The 22,785-nt window shown below is 43.5% G+C and overlaps 1 long non-coding RNA gene across 1 annotated transcript in view; it reads left to right on the plus strand.

The window, feature by feature from the left end:
- The first annotated feature begins 2,364 nt into the window (after positions 1-2,364).
- The window catches only part of LOC138283671 (uncharacterized), a 54,667-nt gene continuing 34,246 nt past the window's right edge, over positions 2,365-22,785 (plus strand). Inside the window, exon 1 of the long non-coding RNA XR_011201287.1 lies at positions 2,365-2,448. This is a non-coding gene — a long non-coding RNA (uncharacterized lncRNA). The remainder of the gene's footprint in view (positions 2,449-22,785) is intronic.

The raw sequence follows: 22,785 nt of genomic DNA on the forward strand, positions 1-22,785 counted from the left end.
TAGGAACCACAATCCTCATCAGCACAAGTAAGATACACACTAAGGCTGTGATTTGTACTTTTTGACACAAAACTGTGCAAACGCAGTTTTGCATCAAAAAGGTTAGGACTGACTAGCGCCATTTTTTAATGCCACTTGGGCGTAAAATTTATACTTTGACGCTGGGTGGCGCAAAAAATAGTTTAGAGTCATTTTCCCCACATTAACCATTGCGCCATGTCGTAAGGCAAAATGATGTTAACGGAGGAAAAATTACTCTAATCCGGTTTACGACGTGGAAACATGTTGCAAAATGGAAATGCACCATTTTTGCCTGCAAAAGCTTTGAAAACAGACACTAACGGAGCAAACAGTGCAAAGGATCCCCAAAATGGATCCCAGAAGCCAGGGGAGACCCCAGGGAGACCTCATTTAACCAGGAACCAGCCATAGGACACAGACAAGACCCAGGGGAGGGTGAAGAAAAAAAGGAAGTGTCATTACAGCGCAGAAGAGCATGAAATACTGGTGAGAGAGGTGATGGACCATCATAATCAACTCTTCGTCACCTCTAAATTTCCAATTGGAAGGAGAGAGGCAATATGGCAGCAGATTGTGGATAAGATCAGCAGTGTGGCAGAGGTCAGGAGAACTGTGACTGAGTGCAAGAAACACTGGCATGACTGCAAGAGAAGGACCAAGGAAAAAATGACACAGAACAGGAAGGCAGCACCGCAAACAGGAGGTGGGAGCCCAGCACCGCAAGAAGACATGAATGAGATGGAGGAGATGGTTGCAGTGGTCATCCCAGACAAAAGTGTCACAGGGATACAAGGACAGGACAGCTCAGAATACCAGGAAACACCACAGCTGCAGGGTAAGTTACATGGGGGAAATATATGCATAAATGTCAATTGCAAGAAGGGGGAAGCACATGGGATTCACACAATGTATGTCAAAGGAGCACAGAGGGATACAATGCACACTAAGCAAGTTGCAACATAAGCTTACCCATGTACCTACACCTTGGGAGTGCCATGCACCAATGAAATATACACAACATGGACATATTAAGAGCACCAGGCCTAAATACCCACATGTACAAATGCAGCATATGAGATGGATAGCATGTATAATCACCGTGCCACTGGTTGTGACATCACAATATCCCTTGCATGTAGTCACATCAATACCACTAACCCGACCAAGACCCCAGAGACCAGGTAGTCAGTGAACACAATTCCTGGGGTAACTACATAGTGGCGGCCCTTGCTGTAGCTTTTTGCAACAGCCTTGCCTCATTGCCCAAATGCAAGTGTGCTGCATCTCACAGCACACTAGTCATTGCAACTGTCCCAGCAGTACCCAGGCATGTGCGGGTAGCACCACCACTCTTAGACAACACATCCATAGGAGGCAGCAATTACTACATGATGCAGTCAGGGTGTTAACTCAATGGGTGCTGGGGGAATAGCAGGCTGGACTGGTATCATTGGTAACATGCCACTACCCAGGCCAACTAAACTGAAGTTGTGTTCAACCACACATCTTGATGCTGAACTGAAATGTGCCACTTCAGAAAAGATGTACCACATATAGCAAACAGTAGGTCACAACAGTCACAGGCTGAGCCAACAACTATTTGGACACAACCATGTCAGACACTGGGATTGGGGAAATAAACAAACACGTACAACAGGACCTACATGTATTTCTATGATTCATCACACATGCTCACAATACTGTATCTTCTATCCAATACACCATGATAATCAGCCCATTTTGTTTATTTCTTTATGTTGTACCATTTCAATATGTTGTTGCGCAGTATGATACAAGAAAACATTCATACACGCTGTATACATTTTCCTAGTTTGATCTCTTATGGACATATTACGACTGTATCACTAGAATTCCTTTCACTTTTGTTCCTACCATCTGACAGTCACCTCTCCATATTACTTGTAGATCATTGCTGTAAGGACGTGTTGTTAATCAACCCATGATGGTCTCTGTGTGGGATGACCATCATAATATTTTGTTGTGTTGCATGACTTATTACAATATCTATACACTTTGCATACACCTTTCCAGTCTGTATTGTTGTATAATATAGCATAACTGTACTATCAATTTTGCCTTCTCCATGCATGCTTCTGTCGCTCTTTTTTGGTCATTTCCCCAGAAGTCTGGCACTAATTTGCCTCTCACAATCATCACGATGTCTATTTTCAACATTGCACACTGATATTACATGGCCCAGAGCCATTATCACAAATGTGTTTACTAAAACCGAGCCTTTCCACTATGGTGCCCACGGACTACTCTTCAACTTGCTCCTTTTCTAACTCGCTGTCCCTTTTCTATTTCTATTTCACTGGGACCTTAAATAGGATGGCCTTTTTTTTTTTAGCTTCAAGTAATACCTATACTCTCACTTCCCTGTCGCGTAGACTGAATTTTCGTGAGGTAAGCGTCCGCTAATTTATGATTTCCTCGGAGATTGAAAGGTTTCTCTGTTTAAACACACTGGCATACCGCTTTTTGGGTCTGCGGTTTATTTTTCAATTTTTCTATTTGTCAGTACACAGGGGATGTTTGAGATGGTTTAATCCTGTCCCGCATTTGTTTTTCAACTAGTTTATTTTTGTATTTGACATGCCGCCATGTTTCCTCCATTTCCGAACCGATAGCATTCTAATGTAATTTTCAATGTTTTCTCCGCTATCACTGTATGAGTTGCTAACCTTTTTTGACTTCCGGACACCTTTATTTTGGCTTTGGTTTGTTTATTTAGTTTTATTCAATTGGGTTTCAGTACTAAGTTCGCCTGCAGAAAACGCACTATTGTTAACAAACGTCGGCAATCTCAGAACATTCTGTTTCGGTTTTTTTCATATGTGCCCGGCCTTTGGTGCGAGTGAGTTCACGACAATGCAGCTATTTACATGCACTCCCCTTATGCAAAAAATATATATATATATATATATTTTGGGAGTATTTTTAATCTTTTTCTACCATTTACCTGTTTGCTTTTTTCTTTCTGTCTACATTTATAGACATTATACGACTCTACTTCCATGACTGGTTTCGCGTCCCATTTTTTTTTTTGTTTCCGCGTCCCATTCATCATTTTTTTTTTTTCCAAACACAAACCCCTTCTTTTTCAGTTCTATTTAATCATTTTCTACAGACATACTCTGTTCCTTTTTAATAATGTTTTCTAATGCAAATATTTTTATTACTTTTCAGCTTACCTTTTGGCGTATCATGGCCTTTCTCGTCATCTGACCTCATATCCATGACTTCAGATACTGCCTACTCAGAATTTAATTAGCACCATTATATCGGCACATGGTACATCTTTTACCAGACCCATACACATTTTTGGACTCTTGAAAACTATCCAGCTTTTCAAAGTAGAACTACCTACATCCATAATCTCGGTATGTCTCTTGTTTCCACTCTAATGGCATGACTCACATAATTTTTTCACTTAGGTTATTTCTTCTGTTGTCACTTTCTGGCATGCTATATATATTAATTAACAGACTAGCTGTTTAGTTCCATTGAGTTTTTTTCATGTTTTCTGTCTCTCATAATTAGGATCCCATTCACCTTCACTCACTTCTCTATTACGATTCACTTTATGTATTCTATTCTCCACCCTGGTTTCCACGCATCACAGCGTTTGTCCTATTTGTTGCTTTTACTCGTGTGCACATCTCCTCCCTCCTCTTGAGCCACCTTAATTTGAATATAACTACTTAATTATTTTATTTTTTATTTTTTCTTTCTCATATTATTTCTTTCTATTTCTCCTATTGCTCACTTATTCTTCTCGACTATCCTATTTATTTCTCTCTTTTAAACTTTGGCTTGAGTTTGTTAGCTTTTTAAACTTTTAATACCACATTTTGATTGTGCTATTCTGTGTCCATGATTCTTGATCTACAGCCTTGAAAAAGTCCTTGTGACGAAACACGTGTCGGCTGTTCGCAGAATATATTTGTTCCACGAAGAATAAAATCTCTTCAACCTCCACATTGTGTTTGGATTTTGGACTTCTCTTTCCACTTTGGAATTGATCTTCAGACTACCTTTGGTGTGCCCTGGTATTCTTAGATATTTGCTCTAGCACACACGTATAACACATGGGGTATGGCTGTCACATAATGGCGGTTACTTCCACATCAATGGGCGGGGGATGGTGCATGGCAAGCCCGCTGTTGTACCCATTGCACTTGGCAGCATCAGTCACACATTGTTATGGCGGCTGGTAATATGTCTGCACATGGTAGTTCTGTGGGGCACTTACTAGACATTATAGATGGATCATATAGAGCCAGTGCCAGTTGCGGCCTGCATTGGGTGTAACAGGACTCGCTGCACCCAGCCCTGCAAATACGGCAGTGGAAAGGGCAAAGGGCCAAGGTATGGGACACCCTGCACTGCCCATGTCAAGCATGTGGGCTGTGCAGGGGCACCCAGGGCCACACCACTTCACCAACAACCATTTCATGGGGGTTACACCACCAGTCAAAGGCTGGAGGAAATGTGGAAATATACCTAGAGGGTAGTGTTGAACGTATCACTGGTCTGGTGTCACAGGACAGATGCCATAGCCAGCCTGTCAGCTGCTGGTAACATGCCATGTCCAGGCCATTGGCCCATGGAGCATTACACATTGACAACAGTTGCCACTACCACCTGCGCTGTAGGTGGTGAACAATTACACAGTGGCAGTCAGGTGCCCCTTGGACTGATGCACATGAAATATGAACCTCCCTCAGGCCCTGAAGTACCATTCCTCTGAATTGGCATGTCCATTGACACATTTAGCATCAGTCACTGTCACATACAGAATGATGTACACTGCAGAAATTTCATACCCATATTTCCCATCCCTGGGTTCAACCTTGTTATTTTGTCACATGAGCTGAACGGTCACCGTGCTGCACTTATGTATCATAGTGCAAGGAAGGCTGGATTGAGGGGGTGGACATAGGTGTTTAGTAAGGTAAAGAACCTACACCTACAGGAGATGATACAGTACTCTGCCAGTTCCATGAGCTCTATGCAAAGTAACACACAAACACAAATGACAACATGAGGAGACATCAATGGCAACAAGAGCAAAGTGTTGCAAATATGCCATCACTGGGGTTGTGCAAGGTCTCAGCACAGCATTGCTGTGTATGTGAAACATGTAAGACTAGGACAGGGGAAAATTGACATGTGTGGTGCTGTGGCATGAGCAATGCAACACACATTGCAAGGTCTAACCATGCAGATGGATGCAAAGGGAGGGTAGAACAAGAGAAGAGGCCATCAAGACACAATAAGGATAGACAACACACTTAGAAGATATGATGAAGCCAATAGTGGCAACTGGGCCTCCATTCATGTGACATGCAGGTTTGGCATAGGGCTGTAGACTACAGCTACGATGTACTGGAACTATCCATTGGAACTAATGGGCGCATCATAGGCCCCTAACGCCACAGGAGCGTCACTTTCAGTGATGCTCCTGTTTGGCTAAGCACTGTGCTGTAGGACACAGCCTATTCAGGTGTAAGTGTGAACTGCCTCTCCCTCTCCGTGCCCAGGATGACTATCAGTGTGCAGATGAATGCAGATGTATCTCCTGTCACACCCAATCCTTCCTGTTTATCGATGTCTGGAGAGGATGCACAAATGTAGCTGTCTCCTAAACCTAGACTTTTATTTAGAGACAGTTCAAGGCACAGAATGGTTAAAGTAAGAAAATGTAATCTTTCTAAAAGTGGCATTTTCAGAGCTGCAATTTAAAAGCAACTTCACCAAAAGATGTATTTTTAAGTTATGAGTCCAGAGATAACAAACTCCATTTTTCTATAATTCCACAATTGGAAATTGCACTTAGAAGATATTCCAAGGTAACCCCAATGTTAGCAATGGGAGAGATAGTCCTTGCAATAGTGAAAAATGAATTTAATAGTTTTTCACTACTTGGACATGTTAAACTTAAAAATACATATCCCACTTTTTAAATGTACTACACTCTGCCCTTAGGGCTAACCAGGGCCTAACTTACCAGTTACGTACACTTAATAAAAAGGACAATTTGGGCCTGGAAAGTAGGTACACTTGCCAGGTTGAAATCGCAGTTAAAACTGCACACACAGGCTCTGCAATGGCAGGACTGAGACATGTTTGACAGGCTGCTGTAGTGGGTTTCACAGCCATTGGTGCAGGCCCACTAGTAGCATTTGACTTAGAGGCCCTCAGCACACATAGTACACTTTACTAGTAAATCAAATATTCAAATCATGGAGACGCCTCTTTTGCCATGTTTTAAACACTGAGCACATGCACTTTAGCACTGGTCAGCATTGAAAAAGTGCACTAAGTCCTAAAGCCAACAAAACCAAGTTCAGAAAAAGAGGAGAATGAAGGCAAACGTTCTGGCGATGACCCTGCAGAAAAGGACCATTTCTGACACATGTCAATGATTTGGGCCCCAACACTGATCCCACTCTCCATTGGTTTAGCAGGAAGAAAGTTGGCAAAAAGTTTCCAACTCCTAGCTTTTGTAGTTTGGGCAGTAGGAGTACACTTCACCATCAGACACTGGTTCAAGGACCTCAGTAATCTTACTTGGGTTAAGGACTCACTCCACTTGAAGGATCCACAAGGGTCAAGGGCAGATCTAGTTGAAACTGGTCAACTGGGCTCTTTCAGGAATGTAGTATTCTTGAAGCAGGAGCAGGTCCATTACTAAGGGTTCTCCTCACAGGTCACAACAGATGGTGCAGTCCTTTTTCTGTCTTCCATGATATCCATTAGTGTCCTGAAGAAGGTATCCAGGGGTGCCACATTTATGCCTGGCACTAACCTGTTGGCAGGGTGATATTTGGCCCCTCTCTAACCAATAGGGGAAAAGTTCCCCAGGTTAACCTTCCCCCCTTTTGAATCTGTTCCTGTGTGCCCTACTGTAAACAATCCCACAGTGCCCCTCTTTACCTAAAACCATTGAAGGAGGACCATTTCTTCCTTTCTGCAGAGCACCTGTGCCCATCTTTGAGCTGTGGCCACAGAAGTGAGCCAATCCTTCCTTGTTGTCACTCAAAATCAGGTCTATAGGCAGCTCCTCCACCACCTGGCTGGCTAGTTGAACAAAATGAATGCAGGCCTAGGTGTGATATGCCAGTGACAGGGTAGGCATCCTTTGAAGATATGCAATGGGCTGGGCACAGTAGGATGCAATTCATGCCGAATCATGAAGCCATGCAGTTCCTGTTTCACCAGTTGAGAACTTGAAGCTCAGCAAATGGGCTTCTAGAGGCCTTAGGCAGGCTACAGGTAACCTTTTTAATAATAACCTTTGTGAAATATTTGTTGCAAACCTGACTTTACCAATGAACTGAATTGGTAATGAATATTTCAAAAAGCCCAAGAATTAACTTTTTATCTGGTGTCTAGGCAGAGATAACTTCATTAATTTTAATAAAGTGTCCCCGTTCTTTCCGTTGGAACAAATAAAAATGCTGCAGTAAAAATAGCTTTTCGGGCATTGTCACTCTAAGGATATGCTTAACATTAAACTTTTACATGTCCTACATTTAAATATCCTGCACCTTGCTTATAGCCATGTAAAGCCTGTGAGTGGATGACTTATTAATATTTATAAGGAGAGTTTTAGGCTGTCAAAAGGTGTACAGTTAAACCTGCACAGGGAAAGGTCACCCAAGGACTATGGGCCATATGTAGGTAGGTTTCCGTTTGCGAGTTGCAAATTGCGAGTCCCAGCGACTCGCAATTTGCAACTCGCAAAAGGAAATGCAGAAAGGTGTCTCAGACACCTTCTGCGACTCGCTATGGGGTCGCAAAGACCCACCTCATGAATATTTATGAGGTGGGTCGCAGTTTGCGACCCCATTGCGAGTCTAGGCACTCACGGGGATGGTGGCCTGCTGGAGACAGCAGACCACCATGTCCTTGACTGCTTTTAAATAAAGCATTTTATTTTTCTCTTTGCAGCCCGTTTTCCTTAAAGGAAAACGAGCTGCAAATAGAAAAAATACCGAAACCTTTTTGTTTCGGTTTTTTTCAGAGTAGGCAGTGGTCCATAGGACCACTGCCTGCTCTGAAAAAATATTTTTGTGTGCATTCACAAAGGGGAAGTGGTCCCATGGGGACCCCTTCCCATTTGCGAATGAGTTACCATCCACTTCAAGTGGATAGTAACTGCGAGTTGATTTGCGACCGCTTTCGCAGTCACAAATCAACTCTACATCGCGGTGCGAATCGCAAATAGGAAGGGAACACCCCTTCCTATTTGCGAGTCGGAAACACATTTTGTGAGTCAGTACCGACTCGCAAAATGTGTTTCTGCATCGCGTAAGTGTTTGTGCGCCTCGCAAACGGCGTTTTTCGCCGTTTGTGAGGCGCAAAAGCCTTCCTACATCTGGCCCTATGTTTCAGCTCTGGGAGGCAATTCGCACCTAATCATGGAGCTATGCAGTTCCTTAATGACAGTTGGAAGATCAGGCAGGTGGACTTCTACAGGCTTTATGGAGGCTAAAGGTAACTTTTTAATAGCATCTTTTGTGAAATATGTGTTACAAACCTGATTTTGCAAATTAAATAGATTTGTAATAAATATTTTAAAAAGGCCAATAATTAACTTTGTATCTGGTTCCTAGGCAGAGACAACTTTATTAACTTTAATAAAGCATTCCAGTGCTTTCCTATGGAACCACAAACACTGTTGCAGTGAACATAGCTGTAAGGACAGCTTTCACATGAAATGGTTATATGTCCTACTATTAAATATCATGTACCCTTCATAATGGCCATTTAAGGCCAAATATGTGGGACTTCTTAATATATAAAAGCAGGGTTTAGGCTTGTAAAATTTGGGTAGGGAAGTGTAAACCTGTGCAGCAAGGTTACTGCAGCCAGGCAGTGGCCCAATATGGGTTGTGGCTTACTACTGACATTTAACCTCCAGGTCCACAGGATACTTGGAACCATATACTTTTAACTTATTGGTAAGTTTTTTTTCAAAACTGTAAGTAGAGAAAACACTCCTTCCTCTGGAGACTATGGGGGTGATTTTAACCTTGGCGGACGGCGGAGGCCGTCCGCCAAGGTACCGCCGTGAAATGACCGCACTGCGGTCAAAAGACCGCGGCGGCCATTTAAACATTTCCGCTGGGCCGGCGGGTGCTCTCCGAAAGAGCGCCCGCCGGCCCAGCAGAAATGCCCCTGCAACGAGGACGCCGGCTCAGAATTGAGCCGGCGTAGTTGCAGGGGTGCGACGGGTGCAGTTGCACCCGTCGCGTATTTCAGTGTCTGCAAAGCAGACACTGAAATACTTTGCGGGTCCCTCTTACGGGGGCCCCTGCAGTGCCCATGCCACTGGCATGGGCACTGCAGGGGCCCCCAGGGGCCCCGCGGCACCCCCTACCGCCATCCTGTTCATGGCGGGTTTCCCGCCATGAACAGGATGGCGGTAGGGGGTGTCTGAATCCCCATGGCGGCGGAGCGCGCCGGTTTACCCTTTCTGACCGCGGCTGAACCGCCGCGGTCAGAATGCCCTCGGGAGCACCGCCAGCCTGTTGGCGGTGCTCCCGTGGTCGGTGACCCTGGCGGTCACCGGCCGCCAGGGTCAGAATGACCCCCTATGTGATCATTGGAGTACAGGTCCCCCAACACAATCCCTCCTGGCTACAGTCCCCATGAATGTACCATCCCACAATATAAATGCGCATGTTCATCTATGTCTCCAAATGCCTAGAAGTACTCACATTAACAAAGGACTACAAGGAGTATTCGGCAGATACAGTTGAGTTACATGGACACACCAGAACAATGACTGGATCCGAAAACAACCACAACACCAAACAAAAAAAATTAAACTCTCTTATCTAAGGTCTTATCAGAAATATGTCTCACTCAATAATAGTCTGTGTACTTCTTTCTTTTGGTTCAACTGTGGCTCATGGAGCTTACCTGTGCAATAATGTTGAGCTCTGAATTTTTGGGTGAATAAGTGGAGACCTTTCATTGGTAAAAAGAGGAAAATATCCCAATACCTATGGTAATACCTCTGAAGGAGGAGGTCTTGAGTTCAATGATGAAAAGTGAAAATAACACATTCATAGTATTGAGCCACAAAAACTACTATATGGAGGACATGATAATTGGCCTTTAGGGAAAAAAAAAATCTTCAGTTTTTTAAAAATTGGCTTTCAGTCACTTTGGGCTTTATATGTAGCTCAATCTTACTAAAAGTAGCAAGGAAGCACAGAAAAATAAAGTAGACTGCATTTGTAAAGTTTCAGAATCACATGAAAAACTAAAAGACACATTTATGGTCACATGATTATGTAAACCCATAAGTAATTACATAACAAATAGAATAGTTCAAAAGAAAGAAATCAAATTAAACCTGATTGCCAATCTGTAGTTATAGTTAGAATTACCAAAGATAGGAATTCCTTGGATATTAGTTCCCTAAAAACGTTTCACTAGTTTGACGAATCACCACAAAACTTTCCAAACCAATAGCATTTTCTACATTTTTAGATGATGTAACTTTTTGTGGTGAATCCTTAAGGGAGTACAAAGATAAAAGGGGTCCCAAAATGCATTTTTCCACCAATGCATTTGGTGCAGCATGAAAAAAGCTGAATGGATTTACATCAAATTTGGAAGGATTATACATCATGGTGCCGAGATTATGCTTTTTGTGTACTGCAGTTAAGTAGGATAAGACTTTGTTGAGTTAGAAGGCATTTAAACTTAGTGATATCTGTCACTACAGTACTTTCATGGAATTTCACAAAATCTTTCTAAACCACCATGTTTCATGGTCATAAAACATAAATGCATTTCTCTGCCTGTTACCACTTAAATGTAGTGGTAATAGGAAGGTACCTACTATTTACCTATATCTAAAGCCTTAACACTGAACCCAGCCAAAGTGGAGGAAAAATAAGATGGCTGCCTTTTTGTTCACAAAAAACAGCCATCATCCAATCATATATTCAATCAATCAAACAAATTTCTTAAGCGCACTACTCACCCGGTAGGGTCTCAAGGTGCTGGGGGGGGGGTTGCTGCTCGAAAAGGCATGTTTTGAGGTGCTTTCTGAAGGTTAGGAGGTCCTGGGTCTTGCTTAGGTTGGCAGGGAGGGAGTTCCAGGCTTTGGCAGCGAGGTGGGAGAAGGATCTGCTGCCGGAGGTAGAGCATTGAATGCGGGGGAATTAGCGAGGGCGGCAGAGCGGAGCGGTCAAGTTGGTTTGTGGAAGTTGATTCGTTCATTGCGGTAGGCCAGTCCGGTGTCTTGGAGGGCTTTGTGAGCGTGGACAAGGATTTTGAAAATTATCCTTTTGTTGATGGGCAGCCAGTGTAGGGATCTGAGGTGGGCAGAGATGTGTTTGTGGCGAGGGAGGTTGAGGATGGCACGTGCAGCTGCGTTCTGGATTCGCTGGAGTTTTCTCTGAAGCTTGTCTGTGGTCCCTGCATAGAGGGCGTTGCCGTAATCCAGTCTGCTGCTTATGAGGGCGTGGGTGACGTTCTTCTTGTTTATAAAAGAATCCATTTGAAAGTCTTGTGTAGCATGCGAAGGATGTTGAAGCAGGAGGATGATATGGCATTGATTTGCTGAGTCAAGGAGAGAGATGAGTCCAGTATGATACCAAGATTGCGAGTGTGGGTGGTGGGTATTGGGGGTGGTCCAAGGGTGGTGGGCCACCAAGAGTCATTCCATGCTGTTTTGTTGGGATCAAAGATGATGATCTAAGTTTTTTTCTGAGTTCAATTTGAGGTGGCTTGCTGTCATCCAGTTAGCGATGGCGAGGAGTCCGGCGTGTAGGTTGTTCTTGGAGGTAGATGGGTTCCTCGTGAGGGAGATGATGAGCTGGGTGTCGTTGGTGTATGAAATGATGGTGAGGCCGTGGGGGCGGATGATGTTAGCGAGAGGAGCCATGTAGATATTGAAAAGGGTGGGTCTGAGGGAGGATCCTTGGGGGACCCCACAGATGGTCTTGGTGGCTGTAGACCGGAAAGGAGGGAGGCAAACTCTTTGGGTTCTTTCAGAGAGGAAGGAGGTGAGCCAGTCCAGGGCTTTGTGGTGAGTTCCGGCGATGAAGAGGCATGTACAGAGGGTTTGGTGGCATACGGTGTTGAAAGCTGCGGAGAGGTCTAGGAGGATGAGGGCGACGGTTTCGCCCTTGTCCAATCTGGTCCTGATGTCGTCTGTACAGGCGATGAGGGCGGTCTCAGTGCTGTGGTTTTTGCAGAATCCAGACTGGGAGACGTTGAGTATGTTGTTGTCTTCTAGTAAGCGAGACAGTTGTATGTTTACTATCTTCTCTATGACCTTTGCGGGGAAGGGGAGTAGAGAGATGGGTCGGTAGTTTGTGAGGTCTTCAGGGTCTGCTTTAGGTTTTTTGAGAAGAGCTTTCCAAACATCTGGGAAGGTTGCGGTCTCAAAGGAACTGTTGATGATGGCCCGGAGCTGGGGAGCGATGATTTGGCTGGCCTTGTTTAACATGTGGTGGGGGCAAGGGTCTGTTAGGGAGCCTGAGTGGATGGAGCTCATGGTTTTGCTGATTTCTTCGTCGGTGCGGGTCAAGGTGTTCAGTAGGTTGGTGCGGCAGGGTGCTGTGGTGCTGGTTGTGTCGGTGGTGGTGATGGTGGGTGATGACGATGTGAAGCTGTCATGTATGTCTGCGATCTTGCGGTGGAAGTAGTTGGAGAGGGAGTTGCAGAGGTCTTGGGAGTGAGGAGGGTCGATGGTGCAGGATTTGGGTTTGGTGAGTTCTTTGGTGATGGAAAAAAGTTCCTTGCTGTTGTGTGTGTTGTTGTCTATACGTTGTCTATGCGTTCATATATATTGGCTTGTCATCACCATATACCACAGTATACTGCAAAGTTATCAAAGTATACCATGGCCCAAAATATAACTAAGGCCTAGCTGTATTATTGGATTGCAGTACCCTTGCATCACTCATTGTGTTGCATGGGCAATGCAATACTTACAACAGATTTACAAAAAACACAAGGCCAAATGCAAGGCAGCACTTTTTGCTGTTTTGCGTCACACTGTACACCATAATCTACATTGTGTGCTAAATTTCACAAACATCCTATTGCCCCTCCACTCGATGCCTCTCCATTTCATAAGACTCCACTCTATGCCATTCCACTCTACGCTATTACACTATACGCAACACCACTGTATACCACTCCTGTCTTTCTCACTCCACCGTATGCCACTCCACTGGATGCTACTCCACTATGTGCTATTCCGCTCTCTGTCACTTTACTGTACATCACTCCATTCTACTCTATTCCACTCTATGCCACACCACTCCACAACACTCCACGGAATGCAATTCCACTGTATGCCACTCCACTGTACACTACTCCGCTCTACACCTCCGCTCTACACCACTTCTTTTTAAGCTATTTGATTGGACCACACTCCAATGTACGCTGCTCCACTGTATGCTATTACACTCTACCCCATGCCACTGTAAGCCACACCAGTCTACATCACTCCATTATATGTCACTTTACTGTACGCTACCCCACTATACAGTATACTTGTACGCTCTATGCCACTGCACTGTAAAACCCTCAACTCTACACCACTCCACTCTATGATATTAAGCTGTACCTAACTCCACTTTGCGCCAGTCCATTCTAAATATTACACAGTATGCAAATTCACTTTGCGCCTCTTCAGTGTATGCCACTCCATTGTATGCCACTCTGTTATACCCTACTCAAATATATGCTATTCCATTATACCCAATTCCACTGTATGCTACTTCACTGTATGCTATTCCACTGTATGCCACTCCACTGTATTCTACTCCACTCTATGCCATTCCAGTGTATGCCACTCCAGTCTACACAACTTCACTGTACACCTCTGCACTGTATGCTACTCCACTATATGCAACTCCACTCTACACCACTCTATTGTACAGTGTACACCACACCACACCACTCCACTCTACATCACTCCATTCTACACTAGTCCATTGGATGCCACTCCACTCTACACCATTCGACTCTATGCTTCCCCACTATATGCTACTTCACTCTACCCCTCCACTCTACATTACTCCAGTCTACACCACTTCACTGTATGCCACTCCACTGCATGCCACTATTCTACTATGCGCTATTCCACTCTATGCCACTCCTTTGTACTCCATTCTACACTATTCCACTGTATGCCACTCCCCCACTATCTGCTACTTCACGCTACTCCCTCCACTCTACATTACTAAACTCTACACCACTCAACTGTATGCCACTCCACTGTATGCCGCTATTCTACTATGCACTATTCCACTTTATGCTATTCTACTCTATGACACTCCTTTGTACTCCATTATACACTATTCCGCTATATGCCACTCCATTCTACACTATTGCACTGTATGCAACTTCAGTCTTTGCCCCTCTACTTAATGATTTTCCACTGTACCCAACTCCACTGTATGCTATTATACTCTACCCATCCCACAATACACCACTCCAGTCAAATCCACTTCACTGTATGTCACTATACTGTGCAATACTACACTATATGACACTACACTTTAAACCCTCACTTCATGCTACAACATTGTATGCTAAAACACTTTATACCACTCCAGTGTAAGCTACTCCACTCTACACTATTCAACATTTCCCATGCCTCTGTACGTTACTCTACTCTACACAACCCCAGTGTACTTTCTTCCACTCTGTATAACTCCACTCTACAAAACATCAACTACACTCTTTGCTACTCCACTAGACTCTACTCCACTCTATCCCCGTACACTCCACTGTCCAAATTTGCACTTGACTCTATGCCCATACACTCTGTTGTACAGCAGTCTATGACAGTTTCCCACACCATAAGACACAACACTCCACTCTACTATATGAGACACTACTCCAATGTATGTTTCCTCAGCTCTATGCTATGGCACTTCAATGTATGCCACCCCACTCTATGCTAATCCACTGTACCCTACTCCGTTCTACACCACTCCTCTGCCATTCCAGTCTACATTATTCCACTCTATGCCACTCCACTTTTCTGCTCACTACTGCACAGTATTCCACTGTACGCTACTCCACTGTATGCTGCTCCACTTTATGGCAATCCACTCTATCATACTACAGTATACTGTGCTCTACTTTACGCCGCTCCATTGTATGACACTCTCCTCCACCCTACATAACTCCACAGTGTAAAAGTCTACCACACTTCTACTGACTTTCTACTTCACTCTATCCCTTTACACTCCAAAATACAACACTCTATCACACTATACAACACTTTTCTATATGACACAGCACTCCACTCTGCTGAATGAGACCCCACTCCAATTTATAACAGTTTACGATCTATGCTACACCAGTACACACCACACCATGCTACTTTACTCAACGATACACCAATACACTCTATTGTACTTTATTGTATGCTATGTTACACCACACCATTTGACTCTACTCCACTGTACAAGACTTTACCTCACTCTACACTACTGTATAACAATCCATACTATGCTTTTCCACTGTTTCACATAATACTGTACTCTATGCAACTCCACTCTACAACACTCCACTACACTGTATGCCCTTTACTGACACTTTGTTGCTGTATATCCCCCTTCACACCACTGTACAACAATATTCTATACTGTATGCCACTGTACCACACTCTACTCCACTCTCCTCTACAGTAATCTAGTCCACTATACAACACTTTACTCAACTCTTTGTATGCCACTGAACCTCACTTTACTCTGACATAGTACCCCACTCTACTCCACTACTGCACTGTACAGCACTCTGCTCTACACCACTCAATGCCATTGTACTCAATATCAATGCATACCAATCCACTGCACCACACTCTAAAACACTGTACTGTATACAACTCTACTCTACAAAAATAGACCAGACTGTATTCCACTCTACTCTACTGTCGTCTACATCACTTTCCAATACTGTACAACACCCCTCCACAGTCTACTGTACAACACAGTACTCCAGTTTATGACACTTTACTCAACTGTATGCTTCACCACTCCACTGTACTACACTCTACACCACTATAGTCTACAACATACCACTCCACTCTATGAGATTTTATTCCACACTTCACTACTCCATTCCTGTGTACCCCACTCCACTATACTCTACTCTACTACACTTTATCCCGCTCTATGCCACTGTACTACAATCTGCTCTACAATGCTCTACTGTTTGACACTCTACTTCACTGTATGCAACTCCACTCTACAACGCTGTACTCCACTCTATGCTAATCTATGCCATCAACTCTATGCAACTGTCCTACACTGTATGACACTCCACAACACGCTACTCAACATCCCTCTAAGATATACCACTTCACTATATGACACTGCACTCCACTCTACAGCACTGTCCTCCACTGTACCCTAGGACACTCCACTTTGATGATACTCCAATCTATGACATTCTACTTCACCCTACTCCACTCTAAAACATTCTAGTCCACTCTGTGACATTCTACAACACCCTACTCTACTGTTCAACACACCATTCCACTGTACAACTCGCTGCTCTTTTCTATGGAACTTGACTCCACTATATGAGACACCATGCTATTTCACTATATAACACTTTACTACACTCTATAATACACTACTACACTCTACTTTACTCAATTCCATTCTACAATACTCCAGTTTATAACAATAGACCTTACAACACTCTTCTCCACTGTTCTGTACGACACTGCACACAACAACTCTCCACTTGCGACGCTGGCCTCTACAATTTGAAACACATTTTTATTAAAAATGTTACAAAACCATTGAAATTCAATGAAAAAAACAATGATTAAAACTTAGCTATAATTAAGAAAACGTTTGTTGTAACTTTTACTTAGAATTAGCCACTACCCTCAAATTAGTGGACCTCGTTACACACTCTTTTCAAAATCAAAAGCCTCTCCCTGATAATAGTGCTAGTTGACTGCGCCTCACTCATTTCAAATGGTGATATGCCTCCTACCTACCACATGACATGAGGTAGAATAGTGGCAGAATGTGATTGGTTGTAATATGACACAGTTGTTTACCTCCATCTGAGTTGACAAACACACAGCCGTTACCGAGGCTATTAAAAAGACAACGGCATGGGGTAGGGTCACACTTGGAGATTGAATTTCTTTTAATGATTGCATCAAAAGTCATGAAAAAGGGGGGTAGTCCATGTGGAACTTGGGGCCTACCTTCTCCCTTAATAAACAGGTGAGGCTGAGCTCCTGGTGTTGCTGGTCTTGTGTACATTGGCTACACCAGTATTACTTCCTCAATAAATGCTTGGCCGTAAGTACGCACATGACTTTATGGGAATCATGCGGCATATAGTTTCTCATACGCAACATTTTTTACTGACAGAGGATTGCCCCTTTTTCTGGCGCAAGGTCCCAATGCAAGTGGCAGGAGATGGAATAGCAAAGATGAGGATGCAACCCCTATTTAGACAAGTAAGACCCAGCCGTATCCTAATCACAGCACTGTATGATTTAAGTGTAATAATATATGACCGTTAATGTCTGAAAGCCCTATCTCTTCCTATTTCAAAGGGTGTAACTTAGATGGAGAAATTCAGTCACACAGTATCACCCATGAAAGGATAAGCCAGAGGTAATAACCTGAGGAACAAAGAGATGGTACGTGTTAGGTTTAGGTCCCTCTGGCTATTGACATGATGATATTGTACTATTTTTAAAACATGGCATTAATTTCCCCTTCTTTTTTAAGCCTTATACACAGTGTCCTTCCTATCAAAAAATATACAGCCTTGAGGAATACCTAAATTAAATCAACAGGCCCACCAAGAAGGTCAAAACTTGTAGGCACATTTGAAAGTGGTTTAAGGGCATATATCTCTGCATAAATAAGAAATTATAGTTCATAAATTGAGAGTAGTTATTCCCTCCTCAACATTTGAAGTTTAGATGAAGAGTATACCCCGACAACATAGGGCCCCATGGTATCTGGAGGACCATACAGTTGGAAAATATTAATTTGCCTTCAATGAGAGGAAATAATTTTTTGTTGGACGTATAATTCTCAGTTGGACACATCTTTTCAATTTGTGAATATATGAAGCATTGCATATGTTGGACAATTATGTTTGCTCGTAACAGAAATAGTACAATATTAGTTGGACACTGTTGATTGTTGATAAATCATGCGTAAAATGTTATGCAATAAAAAGTTATGTCATTTGTATTGTTTGAAGAAACACATCAAGAAATCTGTAACAAAGACCTCATGTATGAAACATTTTGTGTGCCACATGTTTGTCTTGATCCATATGTCATGTAAGAAGCAAGGGCAAAGGAGAATTAGAATAGATATGAGGAATAATACTTATAAAAGTATTTCCAATGAGTGTTGAGTTTTAGAGGCAAGGAGTAATTATGTAGCCTGCACAAAAACTATACAAAGTCCATGGTGTAGGGGGTACCATTTTGTATGTAGTTGTATTAATTGATCTCGCCCCCTACTGCCACAACAGGATCACTCCCCATATTGTTACACACACACACACACATATATATATATATATATATATATATATATATATATACATTTACTTACAAGCAGCATTTAATTAATGCATTCCTTTTTATATTACCCATGGTTTAATTATCATTGGTAGCATTACTAAAAAGAACATAGATGTGGGGGGTGTGGCTTAGCCACCGAAGATGGGGGTGGCTCTATGCTGTGATCCCGCTGCTCACAAGTAATTCGTCATAATCCACAAAGGGATTTGCGGTCATTAAGCAAAATACCCACACCCTGAAGCCTGCAGAGAAAGTGGTGACACATGCTGAGGGCCCAGCTGAAGCGATCTAGCGAGGAGTGGGCCAGCAGACTACGGAGATCCCTGTGGCTTACTTGCACCCGTGAGCAATGAATGCATCAGTGTGGAGCCGCCTGGAGTTGCTGCCAGCCAGGAGAGCCGTGAGTCAAATTATCTGCTCCCCGCTGGAGAACTGGTGAAGCAGAGGGTTGAGGTTGGAGCCCTTCTACCCCCCCAAAGCAACTGATGCCCCAGACCACATGGGAAGAGTAGGTGGTGTTTTGGCTGGTGGTGAGGTGTGTGATTGTGACATGCCCTGTTCAGAGTGAAAGACCCCTTTTTGCAGGAGGCTCGGAGGTCAGATCAGGCAGTGAAGGAGGAGGTGGGGACCACAGCAGAGGAGAGGCACAGCCAGGTTGGGATGGGGAGATATCATGTCAGTGGATGGGACCCCCGGCCTCTGGCATGGGTTCGAGTGGTGACTGGAGGGACAAGGAGACGACTGCATCACACGCTGACAATGTGCTTCTATCCCTACCAGATCTCTAACGTTCAGGGCTGTGTGCACTACAGATGCTGGAGATATTTTGAGATTTCTCAGGGCTTCGGGTACACCTCAGTTGTCATCAGTTTATGTAGTGGGAGATGGTATGCCAGAGCTATCCTTAAGAGTCGGAGCTCAAGGTTCTCTGGTATGGGTTTCTCTACCTGGGTGTTCACATTACCACTGACGTGGCTCAGGCATGGGCTCTGAATATACAGACTACTTAGGTTTACAACAGACTAGACGTTTTGGACCTCACTTCCTCTCTCCCTTTTGGGGAGATCAGCTTTCTTTAAGATGGTGGCTCTCCCCTGCCTACTATATCAACTTCAGAATTTCTCATTCACTGTTCCTGCATCCCTCTTCACATTCATCGATTTATTCCTGCAGGGTTTTCTATGGAATCATGGTGCTCCTCGAATTGCTCCATCTAAGTGTTGCAAATCAACATACGATGGTGGGATTGCCACACCAGACAAATAGTTCTGCTATAAGGCGTCTCAGTTGACTGTCCTGAATGACTGGTGGTTTGGAGGGTTCAGAGACCCAGCTTATTTATCTGAGGGCTGGACGCTGGGTGTGATGGCTCTCCTGCACTTGCTGTACAGTGGGACAGTTCCCCCACAACTACCCCTACCACCAGGGTGGTTCTTGCAATATGGAGGGTGGCTGGGTCATCTATGGGATGGGCAGGATGGCTTATGTTGCAGACTCCTCTCTGGGTGGGCATGGTCCTGCGCAAGGTGTCTGGACTGCAGGAGTTCCTTCACTAGGACCATATTGGCATCTGGTAGCTGAATGACATACTCTGGAGTACTTCACGTAAGACCTTTGCTGCCCTCAGGAGGAGTTTGGGCTCCACTGAACCCAATTTACAAGTATTTACAACTCCATCATGTTCTCACACCTCATATCACAGATTTAGCTGACATCCCAGAATTCAGTCCAATGAAAGGTAAACTACTTTTGACGAGCATCCCAAAACACAAGATTTCTGACATTTATCGGCCCTCACTTGTTAATTTTCCAGATGCTTTTGGGCCTCCTCAGGAAGCTTGGACTTGAGACCTAGGCCCCCTTGCTGATGAGGACTGGAGGGAGGCACTGGCCTCTCCTGGTGTGGTGGCCATTGCCTCCCAATCCCGCTTTATACGGCTGCACTATTTACACAGGGTCTATTTCACGAGAGAGAAGACTGTGGAGGAGGGGGCTGATTGTGTCTGCCAGACGTTTGTGCTGCCAGACCGAGATGGAGGACTTCCAGCACATGGTCTGGAGCTGTGATGTCTTGGCTCCCTTCTGGGCGGGGGTCTTTGACCGCTTGGAGGAAGAGTTGGGACTGAACTTGCCAAGGACCCCACAATGTGCCTTGCTGCACATCACATAGGAGGTAGATGGAAGCAGATATCAGAAGACCTTGCATTGGCTGGGTCTTTCAATCACCAAGTGAGATATTGCGAAAGCATGGAAGGATACCCATGCTCTCTCCGTGGACTGTTGGAAGCGGGATTAGACCGCAGCCTAGGGTTGGAACTCCGATATACAATAGCTAGGGATTGCCCTAAGAAACAGTACAAATTATAGGAAGGCTGGGCAGCCTACCGCTGGATATGCCTTGAACACTGTCCTCAGCAAGAAGGGTCCCTAGATCCGATATCAGAGCATTCACAGCATGAGTGTACCAGGGAGAGAGAGGGGGCGGATGGGATGGAGGTGTGGAGTAATCCGCATCAAGTACAAGGTGAGATGTGGTGCTACTGGTGACTGCATTGTTATTTTCGGTTGCTGTATTGTTTAATGTTGTCGTTGATTATACAGCAAGGCCGGAAGGCCTAATTGAATTGAATTTTAGCCAGTTTGGACGGTATCAATGCCTGTCTGCTGTCTGCTTACAAAGTCTTCTATTTCTGTCAGAAATGTAATGAAAAGTTTCAGAAAAAAGAACCTAAATGTACCTTTCCAACAAATAGCAAAAAAACGTTTCTGAGATAGAAAGCAATCTATAATGCTAATAAAATGTGTTCTCATGTCAGGAATCAAACACCGATAATGTCCAAGATGTAAAAAACACGTTTGCTGTTCACTGTTTGAATACATCTGTAAAGAAGGCCACCAGCAGGACCTGACCTAGATTTAAACTCCTTTCTCCAAAGATGAAAGCGCTGCACGATAATCCACATGTAACTTTCCATACATCAAGCGAGGGCAGCATATAACGTTGAACTTTAATTGACTAACTCGTGTTCTTGCCTGTAGCAGTACAGAGACATACATTTCCCAGGCAACGTTAATCCCCAGTGGTATAAATTTCCCTAATATTCAATAATCAGTCTCAGCTTTATTCCCAGCCCGGGGTTTCTGGTAGCATCTGTGCCATCATATGTCAGGCATTTCTGAGTGGGTCACTAGCTCATTTTGTCACAGTGTATTCTTCCCTTTGGAAGTAGCTATATCACTTATCACGGGCTCCTCAGTAAACATCATGTCCCTGCCAGTAAGAATGCTTCAGCACACGTTAAACTGTTCAGTTTAGGCGTTAACCCTCCCAACTTGAATGTAACTCATTAGCCCACTAAAATGTACACAGAAAAAACAGTTAACTGTCATGCGGTACAATGAGTAAAATGTTTTCATAAACCATTTCAAACCATCATCACATTCGTAGCCCTCCAGAGTACCTTAGCAAATACAGATACACAAATAAGCAGAATTTTAACCCCTATCCTTATGTGAACATGTTGATACTTTTGTTGCAAGCAGTAGTAGTTAATGCCTTTCCACTTTATTTTTTAATATTTATTGATGGAGGATTTCCTTTGTTTTTTGTTCTGTTATTTTTGTAATGTATTTTCTTGATTTATTATGATTGGACTCCTTATCTGCTTTCTTACAGGCCTACTTTGCTTGTGTTGTAGATTTGGACTTGACTCATTATTTATCTTTGTCCCTCTTCTTTCTTTCCATAACAAAGCACGAACAACTCTATCTTCATGCTGAACTAATGTACTATTTGACCACAATTTTAGTAAAAAAGTAATTGGTCAAATTCATTATTTTCAATATTGGAATGTTTGCAGTTTATATTATCTATTCACCTTTTGTCCCACTGAGTTTAATTTCACCTGTTTTTAATCAGGCCAACTGCTTAAGTATGTAATGTTCAAGTGCATGTTTTAATGAAGACCACCAGGGCAAAATTAGTGCACCACTCATTATCAATAAATCATAGCAAACATCCATCTTAAGTGAAGTGCAACGCTTGTATAAATAACGTTGTATTAAGCATAATAATAGATATACAAAAATGTTAATTAAAAAAGGTTTAGTCTAAGTGAATTGGCCTTTTATACACGTGTTCTAACATTAAAACATTACTAATA

This window comes from Pleurodeles waltl, chromosome 1_1 (assembly GCF_031143425.1).
Source record: "Pleurodeles waltl isolate 20211129_DDA chromosome 1_1, aPleWal1.hap1.20221129, whole genome shotgun sequence".
Taxonomy (NCBI): Eukaryota; Metazoa; Chordata; class Amphibia; order Caudata; family Salamandridae; genus Pleurodeles; species Pleurodeles waltl.